The following is a 7,367-nucleotide window of genomic DNA, read 5'->3' on the forward strand; positions in this document are numbered from 1 at the left end:
GAAGATTCATGTCTGCAAAAATCATTTCTGTTGACAAAGGAATAAATCCCCATTTGCGGACCTGCCCTCTTTTGTCCTTCCTGGAGCAATTCACCTCGACGCACTTGGGACATGAAACAATGGGTTTTCATTGTGAACAGAGGCTTTTCATGGGGAGCAGAGCTGGTGGGAGAAGGAGTGGTGGGAGAAGAAGGCAGTGGGTTTGGCTTTTAAATCACCACCGGTCCTTGATGCCCAGTTCTGCGCAAGTGCAGAACAATTCTTTTTTTCTCCTTAGTTTTAAGTTCTATTTTCCTTCTTAGTTCTAAATTCTATTTTCCTCCTCAGTTCTAAATTCTATTTTCCTCCTTAGTTCTAAGTTCTTTTTTTCTCCTTAGTTTTAAGTTCTATTTTCCTCCTTAGTTCTACATACTACATTGGATTTTTCTCCTTAGTTCTCCATTCCATTTTTCCTCCTTAGCTCTTTCTATTTTTCTCTTTACTTCGAAGTTCTATTTTTCTCCTCAGTTCTCAATTCTATTTTCCTCCTTAGTTCTAAGTTCTTTTTTTCTCCTTAGTTTTAAGTTCTATTTTCCTCCTTAGTTCTACATACTACATTGGATTTTTCTCCTTAGTTCTCCATTCCATTTTTTCTCCTAAGCTCTTTCTATTTTTCTCTTTACTTTGAAGTTCTATTTTTCTCCACAGTTCAAAGTTCTATTTTCCTTCTTAGTTCTAAGTTCTATTTCCCTTCTTTTACATTTTTACATTTTCATCATGGCAGACAAGAGCAGAGTTGAAAGCCTCTCTGAAATAGCTGGAAAAGGTATGTGGGTCAGAGGGAGGGGGAGGAATTCAAAATTAATGTAAATTGTAAGTAATTGTATTATTGTAAGTAATTTGTGTGGGGGGTGGGTGGGTGGGTTTTACTCGCCTCTGCTGGTGCGCAGGCTGGCACATTTTTTATGTCAGACATAGCGGCAGGGCTTTTGGACGCCCGGCGCTGTGTGTCAGCCTCTGCTTTGCTGCTGCTTCGGCTGCCATTGAAACGGGGAGGGAGGGCATGGTATTTGGGAGGGGTTACTAATTGTGCTGGAGGAGGATTCTGGAGTTCTGCTGCCTGTCGGACTACGCATGCGGAGGAGGTTCCCGCCAAGGCTAACGGCACCCACATTCCATCTTGGTGATGCCTTTCGAAGTTGTCTCACACCTGACACTTGCGAGAATTATGATTGGACTGTAACTGGGATGCCAAGGGGTGGGGAATGGGTTATTTTATATATCAATCGCTTTCGCGCCTAAATAATCAGTCTTCGCTTTGCTACGCTTCTGATCATTTATAATTAGTAAAAGTACACTTGATTTCTACCTATGGAGTCTCCTGGTCTTCTTATCTAATTACTCAATGAAGAGGTGCTGACACTGTGTCTGCCATAGAGGCGGGATGCTTCTATGTCAGCCATAGTGCCGGGGAGGCAGGGCGGCTTTTGCCTCTTGAAAGCGGGCTTTTGCAAAAGCCCGCTTTCGTTTCGTTCATTTCGGTTCGTTTCGGTTCGTTTATTGATTTTGTATGCTGCCCACTCCCGAAGGACTCCGGGTGGCTCACAATGAAACAGGAAGGGGAATAAATAAGACAATACAAACAATATTAAAATACACAACAGTCACAAATGAAGCGGGGCTGGATACTTCAACAGCCCCCAGCCTGCCGGAACAGCCAGGACTTGGTAGCTTTACGGAAGGCCGGGAGGGTGGTAAGGGTCCGGATCTCCACGGGGAGCTCGTTCCAGAGGGCCGGAGCAGCAACAGAGAAGGCTCTCCCCCGGGGGGTCGCCAGCCAACATTGGCTGGCAGATGGAACCCGGAGAAGGCCGAGCCTGTGTGATCGAATCGGACTTTGGGAGGCAAAAGCCACACTGCCACCCTTGCGCTATGTCAATTCTTAGCCTTGTGCTCTTAATTACTTAATTACAGAAGAGCCGCCAAGGCGGGCAAGGAAGAGGATGTTCACACGTGCTGCGGCTGCAGGTTCCCACTGCTGCTGGCTGTGCTGCAGCTGGCGCTGGCCTTCCTGATGGCCGAGTTCAGCCCTTCGCTGCTGCTCCGGGAGACCCCCTATTGGGCTGGAGCGTTGGTAAGCCTTGAAGGCGAGGCAAGGGTCTTTACTTTTTTTTTTACTTTTGCCTTTATTTGTATGCCGCCCTTTTCCCTAAGGGGACTCAGGGCGGCTCACAATTCAAAAGGGAGGGGGGGAAAGACAAACAGTAGACAATACAGCATGTTAAAAAAGAAAACACAACAATCGTACAATTTGAGTGGGGCTACAATCTTAACCCCAGGCCAGCCGGGACAGCCAGATCTTTATAGCGGCGCGGAAGGACTGGAGGGTGGTGAGGGTCCGAATCTCCATGGGGAGTTCGTTCCAAAGGGACGGAGCAGCCACAGAGAAGGCTCTCCTCCGGGTAGTTGCCAGTTTGCACTGGCTAGAAGTTTGCCCTCTGCCCCCACCCCCCAAGCATCTGAAGGTGCTGCTCTCGGCTCCGGGCTCCGCAGGTAAGGGGCGGTGGGCTGATGGGCTGGAGGGAGAAGCGCTTTCTCATTCTCTCCTCTCCCCTGGCATCCCACTGACTAAAGTGCTTTCTTTCACCCGCCTGTCAGAGCTCAGGCAGGCGAAAGAAAATGCTTTAGTCAGTGGGGTGTAGGGGGAGAGTACTGCCTCACCAGCCATAAACCTCACTGCACGTCACTGACGCTGACATATAGATGGTAACTTCTCAACCATACTTTTTTTTGTCCTATACAGCTGAGGCTTCCACCCTTTCTCCAGTTTCTCCAGGAAACTCAATATTATGAGTGCCCCGTTTTACAAAGCAAAAAGTAAAACAAAACACCCAGAGGAAATAAAATAGAATAACAGAGTTGGAAGGGACCTTGGAGGACTTCTAGTTGAACCCCCTGCTTAGGCAGGAAACCCTACACCACTTCAGTCAAATGGTTAAGCAACATCTTCTTAAAAACATCCAGTGTTGGAGCATTCACAAATTCTGGAGGCAAGTCGTTCCACTGATTAATTGTTCTAACTGTTAGGAAATTTCTCCTAAATTCTAAGTTGCTTCTCTCCTTGATTAGTTTCCACCCATTGCTTCTTGTCCTGCCCTTTGGAGAATAGCTTGACTCCCTGTTCCTTGTGGCAACCTCTGAGATATTGGAAGACTGCTATCATGTCTCCCCTGGTCCTTCTTTTCATTAAACTAGACATCCCCAGTTCCTGCAACTGTTCTTCCTATGTTTTAGCCTCCGGTCCATATGTTTTAGCTTCCATACTCTAGATAGATTGGCAGATAAAAAGATAGAAAGATAGAAGGATAGAAGGATAGAAGGATATAAGGATAGAAGGATAGAAGGATAGAAGGATAGAAAGATAGAAAGATAGAAAGATAGAAAGATAGAAAGATAGAAAGATAGAAAGATAGAAAGATAGAAAGATAGAAAGATAGAAAGATAGAAAGATAGAAAGATAGAAAGATAGAAAGATAGAAAGATAGAAAGATAGAAAGATAGAAAGATAGAAAGATAGAAAGATAGAAAGATAGAAAGATAGAAAGATAGAAAGATAGAAAGATAGAAAGATAGAAAGATAGAAAGATAGATAGAAAGATAGATAGATAGATAGATAGATAGATAGATAGATAGATAGATAGATAGATAGATAGATAGAAAGATAGAAAGATAGAAAACACTTAATTGTGGGGGCCCGCCAGCGGCCGGCGGAGCTGGTGGCAAACGTGGACAGTGAGGAGGTTGGGGAGGAACATGGGCCAGTCCTGGAGTCTGGGGAAGGCTCTAATGAGGGCTCAGCGTCTGAGGCAGAGAGGGGGCTGTCTGACTGTTATCAGCTGCCTTTGGAGTCGGATATCAGTGGAGCAGAAGAACAGCTGGAGCCTGTTCTCGAAGTCCGCATGCACAGAGGTTCCAGGAGAAGGGAACAGCTAAGGAACAAGGGCTTTGGGCGTAAAGGCATAGGTGGATGGTGAATGGCCACTCACCTAGGAAATAAAGAGGGGTGAAAGGGGAGTGGAGTTTGCAGGAGACAATTAGTTCTCTTAATTGGTTTGGGATGCTCAAAGACTCCTTGCCAAGTAGAGCGATTGAGTTTTGCAGATCTCGGCCTGGCAGCTCTCCAAGCCATATAAGGTCTGTGACTATAAATTCACCCTTGAAAGACTTTGCTGGATGTGAATGAGAGGAAACCACAGTAACTGAATAAAAAAGGGGTTTTGTCGGGATGAGGAGTCTGCTTCGTGGTTTGGGGAAGCCTGGCTCAGAACATTAATGTTCGTTTTCCAAAATCACGGGTGTTGGTTATAATGTGCTTAGAAATCAGTTTTGTGGTCTCTTGATTGTGAAGAATAACATTTGAAATGTCAGAAATGTTTGGAGTATTTTTTGATGTTGGTGTAAATCCCTGCTCTGGAGCTTGTCGGGTGTGAGTACCTGCTAGTGAAGCTGGACCTCAAGGGTCAAGTGGGTTTGCTGCTTACGTACCTGCCTCCCAACTACGTTGCAGCAGCCCTCCCCTCGCTCCTCGAGTCAGTAGCCGAGCTAGCGGTTGAGTTCCCTAGACTTATAGTTCTGGGGGACTTTAACTTGCCTTCGCTCGGTGAACACTCTGATGGAGCGCAGGAGTTCATGGCTTCCATGACAGCCATGGGCTTGACTCAAGTAATTCGAGGCCCAACTCACTCAGCGGGTCACACGCTTGACCTCATATTCCTCTCGGAGCAGTGGAGTTACGATCTTGGTCTGAGGGGTAATGAGATCATACCCCTGTCGTGGTCAGACCACTACCTACTGAGGCTAGACTTCCGGAGGCCAAACCTCCACCGTAGGGAGGAGGAACCGACCAGCTGGTTCCGCCCCAAGCGACTGATGGATCCTGTTAGGTTCCAGACGGAGCTTGGGGTTATTCCTGATACCCTCGCCCACAGTTCGGCGGAGACCCTCGTCGCTGCCTGGCACTCGGCAGCTTCGGAGTCTCTCGACCGGATTGCGCCGCTACGGCCCCTCCGGGTCAGCGGCCCCCGGAGGCCTCCTTGGTTTACTGAGGAGCTCCGGGAGGTAAAGCGCCGGAGGAGACGCCTAGAGCACTCGTGGAGGTCCGATAGGTCCGAGTCGAAACGGGCACTTTTGACAGCATGCACCAAGGAGTATATTCGGACCCTAAGAACAACTAAAAGAACATACATTGCCTCCTTGGTAGCGTCCGCCGAGTCCCGCCCAGCCGCCCTGTTTAGGATAACCCGCTCCCTCCTAAATAGGAGGGAGACGGGGGACTCCTTACAGGGTAAGGCTGAGGAGTATGTCCAGTTCTTGGCGGACAAAGTTGCCCGGTTTCGAGCGGACCTGGACTCCACCCCAGTAGATCCAGCCGAGACACAAGGAGAAAACTTGGCAAACCATCTCTGGGTTGAGTTTCAGGAAGTTGCCTCTGGGGATGTGGACAAGGCTATGCGAGCTGTGAGTGCCTCCACCTGCATACTGGACCCGTGTCCCTCCTGGCTGGTTGCCAACAGCAGTGAGGTGACACGAGGCTGCATCCAGGCGGTTGTTACCGCTTCTCTTCGGAGGGGTACTTTCCCACCGCGCTTAAGACAGCGGTGGTGAGACCCCTCCTGAAGAAGCCGTCTCTGGATCCAGCTGTTCTTAATAACTATCGTCCAGTCTCCAACCTTCCCTTTGTAGGGAAGGTTGTTGAGAAGGTGGTGGCTCTCCAGCTTCAGCGTACCTTGGAGGAAGCTAACTATCTTGACCCCTTCCAGTCTGGCTTCAGACCCGGTTACAGCACAGAAACCGCTTTGGTCGCATTGACTGATGATCTCTGGAGAGCTAGGGATGGAGGCCATGCCTCCATCCTAGTTCTCCTGGACCTCTCAGCGGCTTTCGATACCATCGACCATGGTATCCTTCTGTGACGACTGCGGGAGATAGGGGTGGGCGGCACTGTTTTGCAGTGGTTCTCCTCCTATCTCTCGGACAGGTCGCAGTCGGTGTTAGTGGGGGGGCAGAGATCGTCCCTGAGGCCCCTAACCTATGGGGTGCCGCAGGGGTCGGTCCTATCCCCCCTACTATTTAACATTTACATGAAACCGCTGGGCGAGATCATCCGAAGGCACGGGATAAAATATCACCAATATGCGGACGATACACAGTTGTATCTGTCCGCCCCGTGCCAACTCAATGAAGCGGTGGACGTGATGAACCGAGGACTGGAAGCCGTTAAAGACTGGATGAGAGCGAACAAGCTGGTACTCAACCCAGACAAGACCGAGTGGCTGTTGTGTTTCCCTCCCAAAAATTTGACCACCATACCATCACTCAGGCTGGGGGGACAAAATTTAAACCCCTCAGAAAGGGCCCGCAACTTGGGAGTCCTCCTGGATTCACAGCTAACTTTTGACCACCATCTCTCAGCTGTGACCAGGGGGGCATTTGCCCAGGTTCGCCTGGTGCGCCAGTTGCGGCCCTACCTGAATCGGGAGGCCCTCACAACAGTCACTCGAGCCCTTGTGATCTCTAGGCTGGAATACTGTAATGTGCTCTACATGGGGCTGCCCTTGAAGAGCATCCGAAGACTTCAGCTAGTCCAGAATGCGGCCGCGCAAGTGATCGTGGGCGCACCACGGTTCGCCCACATAACACCGATCCTCCGTGAGCTGCACTGGCTACCTGTTGGTCTCCGGGTGCACTTCAAGGTCCTACTCACCACCTATAAAGCGCTCCATGGTAGTGGATCTGGCTATTTGAGAGACCGCCTTCTGCCAATTACCTCCCTGCGTCCCATCAGATCGCATAGAGTTGGCCTCCTCCGTATTCCATCCGCCAGTCAGTGCCGACTGGCGACTACTCGGAGGAGAGCCTTCTCTGTTGCGGCTCCGACACTATGGAACAATCTCCCCGTGGAGATTCGTACCCTCACCACCGTCCAGGCCTTCCGCACAGCCCTCAAGAACTGGCTAACCCGTCAGGCCTGGGGATAATCTTATTTCGCCCCGCCCGAATGCTGAGTGAATGTTGAGTTTTATTGTCTAATTTACTTTGTGCACATTTCTTTTTTTTGTATTGTCCTACACTCCCCTTCCTTTTTTGATTGTAAGCCGCCCTGAGTCCCCTCAGGGAAAAGGGCGGCCTATAAATAAATAAATCCAAATCCAAATCCAAAGCTTACGGAACTCTTTGAGTCAATTGGTCTTATGGATTTTATTTTATTTTGGGGGGGGGTTGGGTTTTTTCCCCTTATGGACTCATGTGAGTTTGGTATTGTTATTATTATGTGGTTAATCTTTGGTGAGATTCACAGCCTTTGGGGCTGGTTGGTAGCTCAACAGCTC

This window comes from Thamnophis sirtalis, unplaced genomic scaffold (genome assembly GCF_051295495.1).
Source record: "Thamnophis sirtalis isolate CommonGarterSnake01/CBP01778 unplaced genomic scaffold, rThaSir2_p1.2 scaffold_4, whole genome shotgun sequence".
NCBI classification, from domain to species: domain Eukaryota; kingdom Metazoa; phylum Chordata; class Lepidosauria; order Squamata; family Natricidae; genus Thamnophis; species Thamnophis sirtalis.